Genomic DNA, 23,022 nt, shown 5'->3' with positions numbered 1-23,022 from the left:
GGCCTGTCACTGTATAACTGGGGTACAGTACTGGTGGGTACAGGCCTGTCACTGTATAACACTGGGGTACAGTACTGGTGGGTACAGGTCTGTCACTATAACACTGGGGTACAGTACTGGTGGGTACAGGTCTGTCACTGTATAACACGGGTACAGTACTAGTGGGTACAGGTCTGTCAGTGTATAACACTGGGGTACAGTACTGGTGGGTACAGGTCTGTCACTGTATAACACTGGGGTACAGTACTGGTGGGTACAGGTCTGTTACTGTATAACACTGGGGTACAGTACTGGTGGGCTCCGGTTTATGGTGGAGGAAGCAATGCCAGGGGCTCATTGAAGGATGGCAAAAGCAAGCCGATTACACTATTCAGGAGATTGTCGGTGTGACGATCTTAGGCAGATCATTGATGTGACGACCTTGCGGAGAGTGTACTCTAACACTTTGGCAGAATGTAAGTAGTATGACCTTGGACAGAACAATGTTATGAAGATCTTGGGGAGAGCGTTGAAGTGAGAACCTTGGGGAGAGCGTGGATGTGAGGACCTTGTATGTCCAGTTCTAGGGTCTTAATGGCAATATTGCAATAGTCTTGTTTCTATAGTTGGACCAATCATTTGTGAATCTAGTTGATCCTTTTTATGGTAATTTTTCTAACTTAATTTCTGCTCGGAGTTGGTCGATTGGGACCCAAATCGAGAACGAGAAAGGTCTCAGTCCCACTACCTGCAGAGACCATATCTAATTATTGTATCATGGACTTCCCACCGACACCAACTGTTGATCTACTCTCCCTTAGTCCAACCCCCTTTAAAGATGCCTATTGACCCTGAATCAATGCTTTTCTCTCGGAACATTTCCAAACATCCGCATCCTGAGGGCGGGGGAGCATTTCTGATTTCTAATCTTGCTTCATGCTGTGAATGTTGCACTTGCGCCCTCTCACCCTGTACTCGCCCAAGAGATGTACACAAGAACATAAGAAATAGGAGCAGGAGTCGGCCACCTGGCCCCTCGAGCCTGCTCCGCCATTTAATAAGATCGTGGCTGATCGATCATGGACTCAGCTCCACTTCCCTGCCCGCTCCCCATAACCCTTTTCCCTTATCGCTCAAAAATCTGTCTATCTCCGCCTTAAATATATTCAATGACCCAGCCTCCACAGCTCTCTGGGGCAGAGAATTCCATAGATTTACAACCCTCTGAGAGAGGAAATTTCTCCTCATCTCAGTTTTAAATGGGCAACCCCTTATTCTAAGACTATGTCCCCTAGTTTTAGTTTCCCCTATGTGGAAATATCCTCTCTGCATCCACCTCGTCGTGCTCCCTCATTATCTTATAAGTTTCAATAAGATGTACCTTGTTTACTTTACCCTCTTCCGTACCCTTCATTAAACTGGAGCATGTCGCCTCTGAGTCTTGTATCCAGTACAAGTGAGGTTAGTTGCTTGAGCCTTTCTTCATAACTTAGTCCCCGAAGGCCCTCACCGATCCTGGTTACGTTTCTCTGAAGCCTTTCGAATGTGTTCGTATCCTTCTTTGAGGCAGCCCCTCCCAAACCCATGACATCTACCACCTAGAAGGACAAGGGCAGCAGGCGCATGGGAACACCACCACCTCCACGTTCCCCTCCAAATCACGCACCATCCTGACCTGGAAATATATTGCTGTTCCTTCATCGTCGCTGGGTCAACATCCTGGAACTCCCTCCCTAACAGCACTGTGGGAGCACCTTCACCATACGGACTGCAGCGATTCATGAAAGCAGCTCACTATCTTCTGAAGGGCAATAAATGCCAGCCTCGCCAGCGACGCCCGCACCCCAGGAGCAAATTTTTATAAACCACACTCCATACCCAACAGTTGGCCTCACCATTGAATTGTGCAGTATCAGTATAACCTGTTTGGACATGTAGTCCAATGCCTCCGGATACATCTCGTTGCCACCATATTTGTGAATAACCTGGAACAGGCTGTCTGTGATGGGGCTGTTCAACCTGCTGAAGAGATGAAACTCTCTGGGCTGGCAATGAGTAGGAAGGAGATTGAGCCGGGCGTTTGCCGCTTCTGAGCGGGAAGCCCACGATTTTCCATTCATTCATTTCAACGGGTGGCAAATTGTGGGTTGTTGAGGGTGAAAGCAGAGCTCCCCGGAGAAACTATCCTCAGAGAGACTTGGAAAATGAGGCGGATAGGGTGAAATACAGCACATGGATTTTAATGCAATTAATGTCGGTCAATTGGCTTCATTATTAACATTCTCACACTGACCGGATGCTTTCAAAGCACACACCCAAATCCTTCTGCTTTTCAGCCTCCATCCATCAATCACAATATAGGACCCATGTCATATGTGTTTATTATTGCCTGTTCCTATATATACCTGCCCATTGGTCCTGTATTTAGTGAGAGTGACTGTATTTTCCCATGACTTTCCTGCAGCAGTTTGCCACTCTATCCTCCTCCAACGCCTCTCCACCATCGTCCAGCTGGGTGGGACTGCACTCGCCTGGTTCCATTCTTATCCATCTAATCGTAGCCAGAGAATCACCTGCAACGGCTTCTCTTCCCACCCCCTCATCGTTACCTCGTGTCCCCCAAGGATCTATCCTTGGCCCCCTCCTATTTCCCATCTACATGTTGCCCCTTGGCGACAGCATCCGAAAACACAGCGTCAGTTTCCACATGTACACCCAGCCCTACCTCACCACCACATCTCTCGACCCCTCCACGGTCTCTAGATTGTCAGACTGCTTGACCGACATCCAGTACTGGATGAGCAGAAATTTTCTCCAATTAAATATTGGGCAGACCGAAGCCATTGTTTTTGGTCCTCGCCACCGACTCCATCCCTCTCCCTAGCATCTGTCTGAGGCTGAACCAGACTGTTCGCAACCGAGGTGTCATATTTGACCCTGAAATGTGCTTCCGGCCACATATTCGCGGCATAACTAAGACCGCCTAATTCCACCTCCGTAACATCGCCCGTCTCCGTCCTTGCCTCAGCTCATCTGCTGCTGAAACCCTCATCCATACCTTTGTTACCTCTAGATTTGACTACTCCAACACAATCCTGGCTGGCCTCCCACATTCTACCCTACGTAAACTTGAGGTCATCCAGAACTCAGCTGCCCAGTGTCCTAACTCGCACCAAGTCTCGCTCACCCATCACCCCTGTGCTCGCTGACCCATTGGCTCCCGGTTAAGCAACACCTTGATTTCAAAATTCTCATCCTTGTTTACAAATCCCTCCATGGCCTCGTCCCTCCCTATCTCTGTAATCTCCTCCAGCCTCACAACCCCTGAGATGTCTGCGCTCCTCAAATATTGACCGCTTGAGCATCCCTGATTGTAACTGCTCACCATTGGTGGCCGTGCCTTCTGTTGCCTGGATCCCAAGCTCTGGAACGCCCTCCTTAAACCTTTCCGCCTCTCTACCTCTCTTTCCTCCTTTTAAGACGCTCATTAAAACCTACATCTTTGACCAAGCTTTTGTTCATCCGCCGTAATTTCTTCTTATGTAGCTTGGTGTCAAATTTATTGGCTCTGTCTTATAATACTGCTGTGAAGCGCTTTGGGACGTTTTACTATGTTAAAGGCGCTATATAAATACAAGTTGTTGTTGTATTCAGTGAGCGTGAATGTACTTGTCCATTACTGCCCTGTATTCAGTGAGAGTGACTACACTTACAGACTAGTATCCTGTCATTAGTGAAGGTGTCTGTACCTGCCAATGATTGACCATTTAATGTTTATTGAACTGTGCAGGGTGTGTGTGTTTTATTACACTGCTTCCTGTGAGTCTTTCCCTGGCTACCAGACACACAAGCTGAAACACCCAGAGCCATGAATTGGCAAATGCCACAGATGCTTGGTGCGGGTGTGGCTGTGAATGGGTAGTTTTGTCCACAGCAGCCCAGCTAAATCTGCAGTACAGAACACGGTGAGGCAGAGCGAGACCGTGACTCTCCAAGTTTACTGGGCAGGTCACTGCTCCTCTAATGGGGGAGGGTTAAATCTCTCCAGATCTGCAGGGAAGGGCTTCAATTTTATTTCACAAATAAAAGGGAGGACAAGTATTGTGCACGGTTTGTGCGGTTATCGTTCACTACAGAATATATTCAACACTACAAATTGCGCAATGCAGTTAATGATTATTTACATAAGTTCCATATCATTCGGTGATATTAATGACCTTGAAGCTAAGGTTGAATAGTGGGGGTGGGGGGTCAAACATTGATTCTGAGGCTCACGGCCGTGAGACCTCACTGTGCATTGTTTGGTCTCTGAGATTTCGGGGGTCTACACCATTCTGTAATATATTTACCAACCAGCCACACGTTTCGCTGACTGCAGTCGTTGGTTGTTAAGCCTTCTTGCACCACTTTCCCTCTAATATACATATATTCAAACATTTTCAGTGAGTCGCAACACCCGCGGAGGACGACATTCATCCGTTAATGTAGGGAAAGGCAGCACTCCAGCTGAATGCAGGCAACTGTCAGTGGGCTCATCATAAAATCCTCTCAACTGTCAGAAGCGGAATAATTTTAGATTGTGTCCTTTCAAAATCGTGTTGTAGCTAGAGAAAGCAATTTCAGATGTATAACACTGGGGTACAGTACTGGGTGGGTACAGGTCTGTCACTGTATAACACTGGGGTACAGTACTGGTGGGTACAGGTCTGTCACTGTATAACACTGGGGTACAGTACTGGTGGGTACAGGTCTGTCACTGTATAACATTGGGGTACAGTACTGGTGTGTACAGGTCTGTCACTGTATAACACTGTGGTACAGTATTGGTGGGTACAGGTCTATCACTGTGTAACATGGGTATACAGTACTGGTGGGTACAGGTCTGTCACTGGTGGTTTTAAGTAAATCAAGGAGACAAATTAAGAGTTCATAATTTCAAAGTGTGTTTGACACTGAGAGCGAGTTGTGAAACAGAAAGCTGTGAAAGGCATGAACCCCTGTCCTGGGCCAGAGAACACGGTACAGAGAGATTGTGCTTTTAAGTTGAGTTGGACGACCCACTGGAACAGGTTTGTGATAATGTGTTCTTGAATTTTGTAACAGTTCGTGAACAGACGATGTACGAATTGTATCACAAGTGGCTCTCATTGATCTCATCACTCAAAATGTGCTTTCGCTCTGATAGAACAAAGCAAGTGATGATTCAATGCAGAGTTCCATCTCTCAGTGTTAATTCTGTCCACCTGCGGAGAGATAGAAGGAGCGCACATGTGCAACACACGAAGATCCAGACACGACACAAGGGAGTTTCCCTTTTGCATTTCTGTTACCAATCGCTTGTAGGTACAGGTCAGTGGGGATCAATCAGGTACAGGGCAGTATGGGTCAATCCATCAGGTACAGGGCAGTGGGGGTCAATCCATCAGGTACAGGGCAGTGTGGGTCAATCCATCAGGTATAGGGCAGTTGGGTCAATCCATCAGGTACAGGGCAGTAGGGGTCAATCCATCAGGTACAGGGCAGTGGGGTCAATCCATCAGGTACAGGGCAGTGGGGGCCAATCCATCAGGTACAGGGCAGTGGGGGTCAATCCATCAGGTACAGGGCAGTGGGGGTCTATCCATCAGGTACAGGGCAGTGGGGGTCAATCCATCAGGTACAGGGCAGTGGAGGTCAGTCAGTCAGGTACAGGGCAGTGGTAGCAGGGAGCAAGGCATGTGCTTGCATGTTGTACAAAAGCAGTCTAATCTCAATCAGGCCTGTAGCCCAAGTCTTGCAGCCAACAGCTCAGGACTTGTCAGTGTTTATAGAAACAAAACACACTCTATTCTGTGCTGAACACCAACCGGAGGTGGTTCAGTCCCATCGTCACCAAGTTAGGGGATTAGCCCATGTGATCCCAGGTCCAATAACAAAGCAGACATCTCCAACTCGTTGCTGCAGTAACGGTGCTCAGCGACTAATCTCAGTGTACACTGGGATTGGAGGAGCAGCAGCAACAAGGCACAAGGCCCTGAGGGTTCTGCAGGCGAACTCAAACCTGCCTCTCTCTGATCAAATAGCAGAGAGGCTTTTCTGCTCAACTAGCAGATTTATCAGCAGGCTGTGCTCCACAATGCAGTGTGCAATGCCAAGGCCGCTTTCAACCTCTGGTATAATGTTTAAATCGCCACATCTGCTTTTAGCCTCGTGTTTCTTCTTCAGTGTATTTTTAGGATGTGTAATTCGAGGCAGATTCTGCCCTCATACTCACCTAGCCTCATTCTGCTGCAGTCTGCTCTACAGCTGCCATTCAGCCCCTCTACAGCCAGCTGCCAGGAGGCACCTGAGCCAGTCCGAGCATGCTACCCCTTCCGTTACTGCCTAGAGGTGCCAGTGCCGGAGCCAGTGTGTGGATTAAATGAGAGCCTGAGGGGACAGCACCACCCCAATCTCAGTCCAAACCAGTTTAATTAGGGATGTCAATTCTGTTCATTTATATCAGAAACAGATATTAGTGTAATGCTGTGACAGGCCTGCCCAGTGGGTACAGGTCTGTCACTGTATAACACTGGGGTACAGTACTGGTGGGTACAGGTCGGTCACTGTATAACACTGGGGTACAGTACTGGTGGGTACAGGTCTGTCACTGTATAACACTGGGGTACAGTACTGGTGGGTACAGATCTGTCACTGTATAACACTGGGGTACAGTACTGGTGGGTACAGGTCTGTCACTGTATAACACTGGGGTACATTACGGGTGGGTACAGGTCTGTCACTGTATAACACGGGTACAGTATGGGTGGGTACAGGTCTGTCACTATAACACTGGGGTACAGTACTGGTGGATACAGGTCTGTCACTGTATAACACTGGGGTACAGTACTGGTGGGTACAGGTCTGTCACTATAACATTAGGGTTACGTATTACTTGGTACAGGTCTATCACTGGTGGTGGGAGAAATTTGAGGAGGTAAATTGAGCGCAACAACAACCATTTGTATTTATATAGTGCCTTTAACAACAACAATGTATTTATATAACACCTTTAATGTAGTAAAACGTCCCAAGGCGCTTCACAGCAGTGTTATAAGACAAAACAGATAAATTTGACACTGAGCCACATAAGGAGAAATTACAGCAGATGACCAAAAGCTTGGTCAAAAAGTTAGGTTTTAACGAGCGTCTTAAATGAGGAATGAGAGGTGGAGATGGACTGCCAAGTTTTGGATGACCTCAAGTTTACGTAGGGTAGAATGTGGGCGGTCAGCCAAGAGTGCGTTGGATTAGTCAAGTTTAGAGGTAACAAAGGCATGGATAAGGATTTCAGCAGCTGATGAGCTGAGGCAGGGGCGGGGGCAGGCAATGTTACGGAGGTGGAAATAGACGGTTTTAGTTATGCCGCAGATATGTGGCCTGAAGCTCATTTCAGGGTTAAATATGACACCGAGGTTGCGAACAGTTTGGTTTCGCCTCAGATAGATGCCAGGGAGAGGGATGGAGTCAGTGTCTCGGGAACACAGTTTGTGGCAGGGACCAAAGACAATGACTTCGGTCTTCCCAATATTTAATTGGAGAAAATTTCTGCTCATCCAGTACTGGATGTCGGACAAGCAGTCTGACAATTTAGAGACCATGGAGGGGTCGAGAGAAGTGGAACATAAAACCTGACTGCAAAAGCTTCGAAAGATATGTGAAAAGAAAAAAATTAGTGAAGACAAACGTAGGTCCCTTGCAGTCAGAATCGGGTGTATTTATAATGGGGAACAAAGAAATGGCAGACCAATTGAACAAATACTTTGGTTCTGCCTTCACGAAGGAAGACACAAATAACCTTCCGGAAATACTAGGGGACCGAGGGTCTAGTGAAAAAGAGGAACTGAAGGAAATCCTTATTAGTCAGGAAATTGTGATATGGAAATTGATGGGATTGAAGGCCGATAAATCCCCAGGGCCTCATAGTCTGCATCTCAGGGTACTTAAGGAAGTGGCCCTACAAATAGTGGATGCATTGGTGGTCATTTTCCAACATTCTATAGACTCTGAATCAGTTCCTATGGATTGAAAGGTAGCTAATGTAACCCCACGTTTTAAAAAGGGGGGGAGAGAGAAAACAGGGAATTATATACTGGTTAGCCTGACATCAGTAGTGGGGAAAATGTTGGAATCAATTATTGAAGATGAAATAACAGCGCATTTGGAAAGCAGTAACAGGATCGATCCAAGTCAGCATGGATTTATGAAAGGAAAATCATGCTTGACAAATCTTTTAGAATTTTTTGAGGATGTAACTAGTAGAGTGGACAAGGGAGAACCAGTGGATGTGGTGTATTTGGACTTTCAAAAGGCTTTTGACAAGGTCCTACACACGAGATTAGTGTGCAAAATTAAAGCATATGGTAATGGGGGTAATGTATTGACGTGGATAGAGAACTGGTTGGCAGACAGGAAGCAAAGAGTAGGAATAAACGGGTCCTTTTCAGAATGGCAGGCAGTAACTAGTGGGGTATCGCAAGGTTCAGTGCTGTGACCCCAGCTATTTACAATATACATTAATGATTTAGACGAAGGAATTGAATGTAATATCTCCTAGTTTGCAGATGACACTAAGCTGGGTGGCAGTGAGAGCTGTGAGGAGGATGCTAAGAGGCTGCAGGGTAACTTGGACAGGTTAGGTGAGTGGACAAATGCATGGCAGATGCAGTATAATGTAGATAAATGTGAGGTTATCCACTTTGGTGGCAAAAACAGGAAGGCAGAATATTATCTGAATGGTGACAGATTAAGAATAGGGGAGATGCAACGAGACCTGGGTGTCATGGTACATCAGTCGTTGAAAGTTGGCATGCAGGTACAGCAGGCGGTGAAGAAGGCAAATGGCATGTTGGCCTTCATAGCTAGGGGATTTGAGTATAGGAGCAGGGAGGTCTTACTGCAGTTGTACAGGGCCTTGGTGAGGCCACACCTTGAATATTGTGTGCAATTTTGGTCTCCTAATCTGAGGAAGGGACATTCTTGCTATTAAGAGAGTGCAGCGAAGGTTCACCAGAATGATTCCCGGGATGGCAGGATTGACATATGAAGAAAGACTGGATCGACTAGGCTTATATTCACTGGAATTTAGAAGAATGAGAGGAGATCGCATCGAAACATATAAAATTCTGACGGGACTGGACAGGTTAGATGCAGGAAGAATGTTCCCGATGTTGGGGAAATCCAGAGCCAGGGGTAAGGGGTAAGCCATTTAGGACTGAGATGAGGAGAAACTTCTTCACTCAGAGAATTGTGAACCTGTAGAATTCTCTACCACAGAAAGTTGTTGAGGCCAGTTCGTTCGATATATTCAAAAGGTAGTTAGATGTGGCCCTTATGGCTAAAGGGATCAAGGGGTATGGAGAGAAAGCAGGAATGGGGTACTGAAGTTGTATGATCAACCATGATCATATTGAATGGTGGTGCAGTCTCGAAGGGCCGAATGGCCTACTCCTGCACCTATTTTCTATGTTTCTATGTAGTGAGGTAGAGCTGGGAGTCATCAGCGTACATATGGAAACAGACTCCGGGTTTTCCGATGTTCTTGCCAAGGGGCAGCATACAAATGAGAAATAGAAGGGGGCCAAGGATAGATCATTGGGGGACACCAGAGGTAACGATGCGGGGGAGGGAAGAGAAGCCATTGCAGGAGATTCTCTGGCTACGATTAGATAGATAAGAATGGAACCAGGCGAGTGCAGTCCCATCCAGCTGGATGATGGTTGAGAACGTTGGAGGAGGGTAGAGTGGCCAACTGTGTCAAAGGCTGCAGACAAGTCCAGGAGGACGAGGAGGGATAGTTTACATAAGAACATAAGAAATAGGAGCAGGAGTAGGCCATTTAGCCCCTCGAGCCTGCTCCGCCATTCAATACGATCATAGCTGATCTGATCCTGGCCTCAACTCCACTTCCCCACCTGCTCCTCATAACCCTTTACTCCCCTATCATTCAAAAATCTGTATCTCCAACTTAAATATATTCAATGACCCAGCCTCCACAGCTCTCTGGGGTAGAGAATTCCATAGATTCACGACCTTCAGAGAAGAAATTCTTCCTCATTTCTGTTTTAAATGGGCAACCCCCTTATTCTGAAACTATGCCTCCTATTTCTAGATTCCCCCATGAGGGGAAACATCCTCTCTGGATTTACCCTGTCAAGCCCGCTCAGAATTTTACATATTTCCATAAGATCACCTCTCATTCTTCTAAATTCCAAGGAGTATAGGCCAAACCTGCTCAACCTTTCTTCATATGACAACGCCTTCATCTCAGGAATCAACCGAGTGAACCTTCTATGAACTGCCTCCAATGTAAGAATATCCTTCCTTAAATAAGGAGATCAAAACTGTACGCAGTACTCCAAGTGTGGTCTTTACCAACGCCCTGTACAGTTGGAGCAGGACTTCCCTACTTTTATACTCCATCGCCTTTGCAATAAAGGCCAGCATTCCATTTGCCTTCCTAACTACTTGCTGTACCTGCATACTAACTTTTTGCGTTTCATGCACAAGAACCCCCAGATCCCTCTGTACTACCGCATTTTGTAATCGCTCCCCATTTAAATAATAATTCGCTTTTTTATTTTTCCTAGCAAAGTGGATAACCTCACATTTTCGCACATTATACTCCATCTGCCAAATTTTTGTCCACTCACTTAGCCTGTCTACATCCCTTAGTAGATTATTTGCATCATCGTCACAATTTGCTTTCCCACCCATCCTTGTATCATCAGCAAACTTGGCTACATTACACTCGGTCCCCTCATCCAAATCATTAATATAGATTGTAAATAGTTGAGGCCCCATCACTGATCCTTGTGGCATCCCACTAGTTACAGTTTGCCAACCTGAAAATGACCCATTTATCCCGACTCTGTTTTCTGTAGTTAATCAACCCTCTATCCACGCTAATATATTATCCCCAACCCCATGAGCTCTTATCTTGTGCAGTAACCTTTTGTGTGGCACCTTATCGAATGCTTTCTGGAAATCCAAATACATGACATCATCTGGTTCCCCTTTATCCACCCTGCTTGTTACATCCTTAAAGAACTCCAGCAGATTTGTCAAAAATGATTTCCCTTTCATAAAACCATGCTGACTCTACTTGACTGCATTATGATTTACCTTTGTCACAGTCACAAAGGATGTCATTTGTGACTTTGATGAGAACCGTTTTGGTACTGTGACAGGGGCGGAAACCAGATTGAAGGGAATTCTGGGAAAGATGGGCACGGATTTGGAAGGCGACAACACGTTCAAGTACTTTGGAGAGGAAAGGGAAGTTGGAGATGGGGCAGTAGCTAGGAAGCACATTGGGTTAAAAGGTTGTTTTTTTGAGGTGAGGGTTGATGGCCGCAGATTTGAATGAGAGGGAAACAATACCTGAGGAAAGAGAACCGTAAACAATGTCGGCTAACATGGGAGCCAGAAAAGGAAGTTGGGTGGTCAGCAGTTTAGTGGGAATAGGGTCAAGGGAGCAGGAAGTGGGTCTCATGGACAAGGTGAGCGTGGGGAGATCAGAGAGAAACTGGAGAAAGACGCAAGTTCAGGGCTAGGGCAGACAAACTTTGGCCCGGTGGGCATGGGGAAGGAAGGGAACTCACCGAGGCAGCTGATCGGATGATCCCAATCTTTGAGACAAAGAAGTCCATGAGCTCCTCACACTTGTTGTTGGAGGTGAGTGGTGGAGACAGGGAAGAGGGGTGTAAGGAGATAGTTAACAGTAGAGAATAGTAGCTGGGGGTTATCTTTGCATTCCAGAATGATCCTGGGATAGTGAGTAGTTTGGCAAATGAGAGCAGGACCCGATAATGCTTTATGTGTTCCAGTCTGATCTGGCGGTGAATGGCTAAACCAGTTGTCCGCAACATCCGCTCAAGTCTGCGTCCCTTGGACTTGAGGGAGCGAAGATGAGGGCTGTACCAGGGGAACGGTGAGGGTGGGAGAGAGTAATGGTTTTAATAGGGACTCGGGCATCAAAGGCCGTGGTGAGGGTGTGGCTGGGGAATGTCGGTGAAAGGAGGGCTGGAGGCTGGACAGTTTGGAGTTGATAAGTGCAGTTATGAGAGTTTTTTTTCCAGGGGCGGATGCAGAAGGAAGTAGGGTTGGGTGGGGGAAGGGGGATGTGGGTCAGAGCTGGCCTTATCTATAAGTGACCCGGTCGGAATAGCGAGGCCACGAGAGATGGCAAGGTCGAGGGGGTGGCCGTGAATCTAGGTTGAGGAGTTCACATGGAGGGAGAGATTAAGGGAGGACAGGAGGGCAGTGAACTGAGAGGAGAGGGAGCATGATGAGTTGAGATGGAAATCACTGAGGATGAGAAGTCGCTCGGTGCGAAGGCTGAGGGAGGAAAGCGGTGAAGATTTTATCACACTTGGGCGGGCGGGAGAGAACGAGGATTTGAAATGAGAGGAGAGAGGGATGGAATAGGGTGAAATGCTCAAAGGAGGAGAAGGTGGCGGAGGTGTCGGGGGACAGATCAAGGTGTGATTTGGTGATGAGAGCCACACTGCCACCATGGTGGTCTGGGCGGGGCAAGTGGTGGAAGGTATAGCCGGGCGGGGAGGCTTCGTTTAAGGGCAAGGTATCATCGCCCCTCAGCCAAGTTTCCGTCAGGGCCATGATGTCGATGCAATCATCCACGATCAGCTCATGGATTGCAAGGGCCTCGTTCGCAAGTGAACAGACATTCTGCAAGGAGATGCGGAGAGGGTCGGTGATGGCTGATCCACTGCCAGCGTCCACAGGGTCAGCGCTTGGAGGGGTGAGTTGGATGGGGAGGAGATTGCCACGGTTAGCCCCCACCCGGGCAAGCTGGGCGGCAAGGTCGGTGAGAGAGGATGGGACAGTCGGGGTTCCTGTTCGTGAGGAGACAGCGACGAGTGTCACGGTTGGGCCCTTCGGAGGATGCCAAGAGAGACACAGAGGGAAGCTGTGGGCTTATCCAGGAGGGAGTGGAGCCTGGGACGGCCACAGGAGAGCAGGAAGGTCGAAGAGTAATGAAGGGTTGGGGTCGGGATTGGGAGGGCAGAGTATCCGAGAGGAGAGATAAATGGAAGTATGACGACAGGAGAGAGCAGTCAGAGAGGGAGAGAGAGAAAACAAAAAGCGGGAGAAGGAAGTGGGAACAGAAGCGAACGGCTCGGGTCCGGAACAGCAGCTAAAATGTGCCGCAAATAGAACAAGAAAAACTGGATTTTTTTACTTAGAGAATACGGAATAGGTTGATGACAATAGTAGAATCAGTAGAATCAAGATCAATTATATTAAAACAAAATTGATTAATATATAGAATTAAAGTAAATTTAAAATCAAAACTTGAGTAATTGAACAGTTAAATCAGTCTCTAGCTGTCTCATTAAATCATTCTCCGGTAGATAAAAAGGCACAATGAGAAGTCACCATTCATTAACGTAGTGAAACGTAGTGAAACGTCCCAAGGCGCTTCATAGGAGTATTATGAGACAAAAAATTTGACGGCGAGCTGCATAAGGAGAGATTGTGAGATGTCTGCGTTCCTCGAATTCTGATTATAATCGCTCCACCATTGGTGGCCGTGCCTTCCGTTACCTGGGCCCTAAGCTTTGGAATTCCCTGTCTGAACCAGTTGATGTGGTATATTTGGACTTTCAGAAGGCTTTCGACAAGGTCCCACACAAGAGATTAATGTGCAAAGTCAATGGGATTGGGGGTAGTGTGCTGACGTGGATTGAGAACTGGTTGTCAGACAGGAAGCAAAGAGTAGGAGTAAATGGGGACTTTTCAGAATGGCAGGCAGTGACTAGTGGGGTACCGCAAGGTTCTGTGCTGGGGCCCCAGCTGTTTACATTGTACATTAATGATTTAGACGAGGGGATTAAATGTAGTATCTCCAAATTTGCGGATAACACTAAGTTGGGTGCCAGTGTGAGCTGCGAGGAGGATGCTATGAGGCTGCAGAGTGACTTGGTTGGGTTAGGTGAGTGGGCAAATGCATGGCAGATGAAGTATAATGTGGATAAATGTGAGGTTATCCACTTTGGTGGTAAAAACAGAGAGACAGACTATTATCTGAATGGTGACAGATTAGGAAAAGGGGAGGTGCAACGAGACCTGGGTGTCATGGTACATCAGTCATTGAAGGTTGGCATGCAGGTACAGCAGGCGGTTAAGAAAGCAAATGGCATGTTGGCCTTCATAGCGAGGGGATTTGAGTACAGGGGCAGGGAGGTGTTGCTACAGTTGTACAGGGCCTTGGTGAGGCCACACCTGCAGTATTGTGTACAGTTTTGGTCTCCTAACTTGAGGAAGGACATTCTTGCTATTGAGGGAGTGCAGCGCAGGTTCACCAGACTGATTCCCGGGATGGCGGGACTGACCTATCAAGAAAGACTGGATCAACTAGGCTTGTATTCACTGGAGTTCAGAAGAATGAGAGGGGACCTCATAGAAACGTTTAAAATTCTGATGGGTTCAGACAGGTTGGATGCAGGAAGAATGTTCCCAATGTTGGGGAAGTCCAGAACCAGTGGTCACAGTCTGAGGATAAGGGGTAAGCCATTTAGGACCGAGATGAGGAGAAACTTCTTCACCCAGAGAGTGGTGAACCTTTGGAATTCTGTACCACAAAAAGTTGTTGAGGCCAATTCATTAAATATATTCAAAAAGGAGTTAGATGAAGTCCTTACTACTAGGGGGATCAAGGGGTGTGGCGAGAAAGCAGAAATGGGGTACTGAAGTTGCATGTTCAGCCATGAACTCATTGAATGGCGGTGCAGGCTAGAAGGGCCAAATGGCCTATTCCTGCACCTATTTTCTATGTTTCTATATTTCTATGTAAACCGCTCTGCCTCTCCGCCTCACTTTCCTCCTTCAAGACGCTCCTTAAAACCTACCACTTTGACCAAGCTTTTGTTCACCTGCGCTAATTGAGAGCATCACACAACATTCAAGTGTGCTGAGTTATGTGTTACCGCACGAGAGCCGATTGACCCAAGTGTGATGCTCACTGTAGCGTCTTGGTGACTACACTGGAATGCAACATTCCACATCCTCTCCCACCCAAAAGCAAAATCAAACAAACGCCAAAATATCTGTCGAATCTTCCATAATGCATTGTGGGACCCACAACCTCCTTTGACATTTCTATCCCTCACAGAGACTATTCTGCCCATTAATAATGGGGCAGGCTTGCCTGCCCATACCTGGCTGATGCTGGTTCCTGTATGTTCGCTGAGATTGTGGTGCAGATGTTGGGAGGTTAATGATTAGCCTGTGCGAGATGAGAGGGAAAGCGCACAGAGAGGGCTGTTTGATAAATGGACTGTGAGTGGGAGAGAGATTGAATCCTTGACACGAACCTCCTGTACTAAATCATGCTTTGTGGGCTGTATAGATAACAAGAGGCTGTGTATTCAGCCTGAGACAGGTCTCCCAGATCCAGGCCTCCCCTAGCACCTGGTTTGGAAGTTTGCCTTCCTATCCGCTACTTCAGCAGTGTTACCGAGCGGTTTCTCGGTGCTGTTTAATGGGCGCGTTCCTGTATCCTGGACAGTGCTGGCGTGGTTCTTGTAGCTGCACTGAGAGAGTCAGAACTTTTCCTGTCCAGACACCCGTGTAGAAGCCCAGGATTGACCTGGCTGTTCAACCTTGTGCGTGTAGCTCACCCAGAGATGTATCAGTAAATAGGGGTAACAGACATTTCCACCTCTCCCACACATGAACAGTGTGCACATATACGGGCGTGAGCTCCACGTGTGCGCACACTCTCTCTCTCAAACTCAGTCTCTATCAATCTATTACTCTTACTTTATCTCTCTCTCTCTCTGTTTAATCTTATCTGTCTCTACCCATCTATCTATATATTTATATATATCTCTGTCTATCTCAGGTACTACCCCTTTGTCTCTATCTCTGTCATTACTCACTTACTCTATTGCTAACAATATCTCTATCTCTAGTTGTCTCTACTTATTTTCTATCTATATATCTCTCTTTACCTATCTAGCTCTCTAACTACTCTCTGTCACACTGTCTATCGTTGTCCCTCCCTCTTTCACTCTATCTCACTCTATCTCACTCTATCTCACTCTATCTCACTCTATCTCACTCTATCTCACTCTATCTCACTCTATCTCACTCTATCTCACTCTATCTCACTCTATCTCACTCTATCTCACTCTATCTCTATCTCAATCTCCCTCTCTCCTCTCTCCCTCTCTCAACCTTGTGCGCACACTTGATAACCTTAACATTTAAATGTGAATAGAAGCGCCCCGGATACAGTGAGTCCTCCTTCTCCTCCCGACTCTTGCCCTAATGTAACCTTGCTGGATACTGGATAAAGCCAACCTGTTGTATATGGAGAAAGAGTCAGACTGAACACTATGAGCTCAAAGTAAAGTGTGACCGTAGTCTTTTATTGCAGGTCTCCAGAGTGCCTCTCCAACCTGTGAGGCCTCCTTAAATACCTGTGCTCCCAAGGGATTATGGGATCCCTTGGGACTCCAGGGGATGAGCTCTCTGGTGGCTGTACAGAGTATATATAAGTTTACATATATAACAACACTCGCCCCCCCCCCCGCCCCCCCAAAGTCAATAGTGTAACTATTTACAATGTGAGTCGATCTGGGGCCCTTCTTGCCCTGGTTGATCATCTCGGTGTGAAAGCTGTTGTTGTTGAATCAGTTGTTGGGCCCTCGCTGGGCTGCTGTGCAACTGGCCTGGCTGGGCTGCCTGGTGTAGTAGATCCTGCTGGGCTGCTGTGGATGATGGGTTCTGCTTCGTGGTCAACCGTGGTGTCGTTTGCCACTGGTGTATATGTTGGGGGGGTCAAAGAAGGTAGGGTCCAAAGTGGGTTGCTCAGGATAGTCCGTGAATCTGAGTTTGATTTGGTCCAAGTGTTTCCGGTGAATGAGTCCATTTGAAAGTTTGACCCGAAACACCCTGCTCCCCTCTTTGTCCTCGACAGTGCTGGGAAGCCACTTGGGACCTTGTCCATAATTCAATACAAATACAGGATCATTGATTTCAGTCTCACGTGACACATTTGCACTATCATGGTATGTACTTTGTTGAAGCCGCCTGCTCTTTACCTGTTCATGTAGATCAGCGAGAACTAACGAGAGCCTTATCTTGAGTGCTCTTTTCATGAGCAGTTCAGGTGGGATCCCAGCGAGCGAGTGGGGTCTCGTGCGGTAGCTTAGCAGGACTTGGGATAGGCGAGTCTGCAGTGAGCTCTCCGTTACCCTCTTCAAGCCCTGCTTGATGGTTTGCACTGCTCTCTCTGCCTAACCATTGGATGCTGGTTTAAATGGGGCAGATGTGACATGCTTGATCCCGTTGCGGGTCATAACTTCTTTGAACTCCGTACTGGTGAAACATGGCCCGTTGTCGCTCACCAGGACATCGGGTAGGCTGTGTGTGACAAACATGGCCCGCAGGCTTTCAGTGGTGGCAGCGGACGTGCTAGCCGACATTATCTCACATTCAATCCACTTGGAGTACGCATCTACAATCACAAGGAACATTTTACCCAAGAAAGGGCCTGCATAGTCGACGTGTACCCTAGACCACGGTTTGGAGGCCAAGACCATAAACTTAGCGGCGCCTCCCTGGGTACATTGCTTAACTGCAAGCATGTATTACATCTGTGAACGCAGGACTCTTAAGTCCGCATCAATACCGGGCCACCACACATGGGATCTGGCTATCACTTTCATCATTACGATGCCTGGGTGGGTGCTGTGGAGGTCATTGATGAAGGTGTCTCTGCCCTTCTTGGGAACCACTACTCGATCGCCCCACAGAAGAATCTGCCTGTATAGACATTTCATCTTTGCGCCGCTGAAACAGCTTTATCTCTTCCTGCATTTCCACTGGGACACTGGACCAGCTCCCGTGAAGCGCAAAGTTTTTCACTAGGGACCTGGCTTGTCCAGGTTTTGATTTGCCGGGCAGTGACGGATGATTGCTCACTCTCAAATGCTTCCATAACTATGGCTAGATCTGCGGGCTGCGCCATTTCCACCCCCGTGGTGGGCAATGGCAGCCTACTGAGAGCATCGGCGCAGTTTTCTGTGCCTGGCCTGTGGCGGATGGCGTAGTTGTATGCGGACAACGTGAATGCCCATCTCTGGATGCAGGCCGATGCATTGGTATTTATCCCTTTACTCGCGGAAAACAGGGATCTGAGCGGCTTATGATCGAATTCGAATTTTAGCCCAAACAGATATTGATGCATTTTCTTTAGAAACATAGAAACATAGAAAATAGGTGCAGGAGTAGGCCATTTGGCCCTTCGAGCCTGCACCGCCATTCAATAAGATCATGGCTGATCAATTCCTCAGTACCCCTTTCCTGCTTTCTCTCCATACCCCTTGATCTCTTTATCCATAAGGGCCATATCTAACTCCCTCTTGAATATATCCAACTCTCTGCGACAGGGAATTCCATGGGTTGACAACTCTCTGAGTGAAGAAGTTTCTCCTCATCTCAGTCCTAAATGGCCTATCCCTTATCCTAAGACTATGTCCCCTGGTTCTGGACTTCCCCAACATCGGGAACATTCTTCCCGCATCTAACCTGTCCAGTCCCGTCAGAATCTTATATGTTTCTACGAGATCCCCTCTTATCCTTCTAAACTCCAGTGAATAAAGGCCCAGTTGATCCAGTCTCTCCTCATATGTCAGTCCAGCCATCCCTGGAATCAGTCTGGTGAACCTTCGCTGCACTCCCTCAATAGCAAGAACGTCCTTCCTCAGATTAGGAGAGCAAAACTGAACGCAATATTCCAGGTGAGGCCTCACCAAGGCCCTGTACAACTGCAGTAAGACCTCCCTGCTCCTATACTCAAATCCCCTAGCTATGAAGGCCAACATACCATTTGCCTTCTTCACTGCCTGCTGTACCTGCATGCCAACTTTCAATGACTGATGTACCATGACACCCAGGTCTCATTGCACCTCACCTTTTCCTAATCTGCCGCCATTCAGATAATAATCTGCCTTTGTGTTTTTGCCCCCAAAATGGATAACCTCACATTTATCCACATTATACTGCATCTGCCATGCATTTGCCCACTCATCTAACCTGTCCAAGTCACCCTGCAGCCTTTTAGCGTCCTCCTCACAGCTCATACCACCACCCAGTTTAGTGTCATCTGCAAACTTGAAGATATTACACTCAATTCCTTCATCTAAATCGTTAATGTATATTGGAAAGAGCTGGGGTCCCAGCATTGAGCCCTGCGGCACTCCACTAGTCACTGCCTGCCATTCTGAAAAGGACCCGTTTATCCCGACTCTCTGCTTCCTGTCTGCCAACCAGTTCTCTATCCACGTCAGTACATTACCCCCAATACCATGTGCTTTGATTTTGCACACCAATCTCTTTTGCGGGACCTTGTCAAAAAAGCCTTTTGAAAGTCCAAATACACCACATCCACTGGTTCTCCCTTGTCCACTCTATTAGTTACATCCTCAAAAAATTCCAGAAGATTCGTCAAGCATGATTTCCCTTTCATAAATCCATGCTGACTTGGACCGACCCTGTCACTGCTTTCCAAATGCGCTGCTATTTCATCCTTAATGATTGATTCCAACATTTTCCCCACTACTGATGTCAGGCTAACCGGTCTATAATTCCCCGTTTTCTCTCTCCCTCCTTTTTTAAAAAGTAGTGTTACATTAGCTACCCTCCAGTCCATAGGAACTGATCCAGAGTCGATAGACTGTTGGAAAATGATCACCAATGCATCCACTATTTCTAGGGCCACTTCCTTAAGTACTCTGGAATGCAGACTATCAGGCCCTGGGGATTTATCGGCCTTCAATCCCATCGATTTCCATAACACAATTTCCCGTCTAATAAGAACATCCTTCAGTTCCTCCTTCTCACTAGACCCACTGTCCCCTCGTACATTCGGAAGGTTATTTGTGTCTTCCTTCGTGAAGACAGATCCGAAGTATTTGTTCAATTGGTCTACCATTTCTTTGTTCCCCATTATAAATTCAACTGAATCCGACTGCAAGGGACTTACGTTTGTCTTCACTAATCTTTTTCTCTTCACATATTTATAGAAGCTTTAGCAGTCAGTTTTTATGTTCCCTGCAAGCTTCCTCTCGTACTCTATTTTCCCCCTCTTAATTAAACCCTTAGTCCACCTCTGTTGAATTCTACATTTCTCCCAGTCCTCAGGTTTGTTGCTTTTTCTAGCCAATTTATATGCGTCTTCCTTGGTTTTAACACTGTCCTTAATTTCCCTTGTTAGCCACGGTTGAGCCACCTTCCCCGTTTTATTTTTACTCCAGACAGAGATTTACCCCATAGATGCACGCTAACGCTTTCTTCTCAATCATGCTGTAGGCTCTCAGCCTTAGACAGACTCCTGGATGTGTAAGCAACCGGTTGCAGTTTCCCGAAATCATTAACTTGTTGCAATACACACCTGACGCCATATAATGACGCATCATATGCCAGTACCAAATGCTTACATGGATCATACAACACAAGCAATTTGTTTGAGCATAACAATTTTCTAGCTTTTCAAAGGCATTTTCTTGTCTTTTGCCCCAAACCCATTCGTCCCCTTTACGCAGTAAGACATGCAGTGGTTCTAACAGTGTGCTGAAACCCGGTAAGAAGTTACCAAAGTAGTTCAGGAGTCCTAGAAACGACCGCAGCTCCATCACGTTCTGTGGCCTCGGTGCGTTCTCAATTGCCTCCGTCTTCAAATCGATGGGCCTGATGCGGTCCGCTGCGATCCTCTTCCCCAAGAACTCCACTTCAGGCGCCAGGAAAACGCACTTTGAGCGTTTTGACCTGAGCCCCACCCGGTTGAGTCGACTAAGAACCTCCTCCAGGTTCCTGTCTCGACTGTGACCCGACCTGTGACCAAGATGTCGTCCTGGAAGACCATGGGCACCGACCTCAGTAAACTTTCCCTGTTTCTTTGGAATATCGCCGCTGCTGATCGAATTCCAAACGGGCACCTGTTATAAATGAAAAGACCTTTGTGCGTGTTGATGCAGGTGAGGCCCTTCGATGATTCCTCCAGTTCCTGCGTCATGTAGACTGATGTCAAATCCAGCTTCGTGAACGTCTTTCCTCCCGCCAGTGTTGCAAAGCGGTTGTCGGCCTTTGGTAGTGGGTATTGGTCCTGCAGGGAGAAACGATTGATAGTTACTTTGTAATTGCCACAGATTCTGACAGTGCCGTCTCCCTTGAGGACTGGGACAATAGGACTGGCCCACTCGCTGAACTCGATCGGTGAAATTATGCCCTCTCGTTGCAGCCGGTCTAGGTCAATCTCTACCCTTTCTCTCATCATGTACGGTGATGGATGGGTCGCGTCCCCAGAATTAGGTGGATCTGCACTTTTGCTCCTTGGAATTTCCAGATGCCTGGTTCGAACAGCGAAGGGAACTTGTTTCAGACTTGGGCACACGAAGTGTCGTCAGCGGGTGATATTGCTCGGACGTTGTCCCAGTTCCAGCGTATCTTTCCCAGCCAGCTCCTGCCGAGCAGCATGGTGCCATCGCCCAGAGTGGTAACTTGTGCACCGCTCCATCATAGGAGACCTTTAAGGTAGCACTGCCAATTACGGGAATCAGTTCTTTTGTGTAAGTTCTTAGTTTCGTATGAATTGGAGTGAAGACTGGCCTTGAGGCCTTGCTGCACTACAATCTTTCGAAAATCTTTTTGCCCGTGATGGACTGGCTCGCGCCCGTGTCCAGCTCCATTGACACCGGGAGTCCATTTAGTTCAACGTTCAGCATTATTGGGAGACAATTCATGGTGAATGTGTGCACCCCATGTACCTCTGCCTCCTCGGTCTGAGGCTCTGGTTCGTCGTGATCCTCCGTGGATCTGTCCTCCTCTGCAACATGGTGGTTTGCAGGTTTAACAGGATTTGCAGCTCGCCTGCACATATGTTGGAGGTGTCCTATTGTTCCACAGCCCTTGCAAACGTACCCTTTGAATCGGCATGAATGGAAACAATGATCACCCCCGCAGCGCTAACAAGGTGTTAATGGCCTTGCATTCATCACCCTTGATGGTGAACTCTGAGTCATCTGCGAACGTGCAGCTGCAGGTATGTGTGACCTGCCCTGTATGTTATGATTCAAAAACAACATCACTTTGTTCACAGTACTTGTAGCAGCACTTGTGTGCTGAGAGATTTGCTTCGTATTGTCACTGGTGGCAATGAATGCCTGGGCTATCGCTATGGCCTTACTCAAGGTTGGGGTCTCTACAGTCAAAAGTTTGCGAAGTATGGTTCCATGGCCAATGCCAAGTACGAAAAAGTCTCTCAGCATGTGCTCCAAATGTCCTTCGAATTCACAATGTCCTGCAAGGCGTCTTAGCTTGGCGACATAACTCGCCACTTCCTGGCCTTCAGACCTTTTGCAGGTGTAGAACCGGTACCTTGCCATCAGAACACTTTCCTTCGGGTTCAAATGCTCTTGGACAAATCGTCGTACGATTTCTCCATGGGTTTCACTGGAGTAAGCAGATTTTTCATGAGGCCATACGTTGGTGGCCCACAGACGGTGAGGAAGATTGCTCTTCATTTGGCAGTGTTCTCTTCCCCATCTAGCTCGTTGGCCACGAAGTATTGGTCGAATCGTTCCACAAAAGTTTCCCAATCATCTCCCTCCGAGAATTTCTCCAGGATGCCCACTGTTCTCTGCATCTTTGGGTTCGCTATCTGTATCTCGTCGCCAGTTGTTATGTATGGAGCAAGGGTCAGACTGAACACTGTGAGCTCAAAGTAAAGTGTGACCTTAGTCTTTTATTGCAGGTCTCCAGAGTGCCTCTCCAACCTGTGAAGCCTCCTTAAATACCTGTGCTCCCAAGGGATTATGGGGTCCCTTGGGACTTCAGGGGATGAGCCCTCTGGTGGCTGTACAGAGTATATACAGTTTACATATATAACACAAGCCTCTTCCTATAATTCTGCAGATACAGCACATACCCGCTTTGGCCCTGTGGAGAGCAGTGAGATGCAGAGGGCACTCTTGTGTTGCAATGTGTGATGGTTCA

At 47.4% G+C, this 23,022-nt stretch overlaps 1 protein-coding gene across 2 annotated transcripts in view; it reads left to right on the top strand.

Moving 5' to 3' along the window:
- sap30bp (SAP30 binding protein) overlaps positions 1 to 23,022 on the top strand; it is a 115,100-nt gene that overhangs the window by 35,358 nt on the left and 56,720 nt on the right. The window lies entirely within an intron of this gene.

This window comes from Pristiophorus japonicus, chromosome 16 (genome assembly GCF_044704955.1).
Source record: "Pristiophorus japonicus isolate sPriJap1 chromosome 16, sPriJap1.hap1, whole genome shotgun sequence".
Classification (NCBI taxonomy): Eukaryota; Metazoa; Chordata; class Chondrichthyes; family Pristiophoridae; genus Pristiophorus; species Pristiophorus japonicus.
The sequence above is the reverse complement of the archived record's forward strand: the minus strand, read 5'-3'. Positions and strand labels throughout refer to the sequence as shown.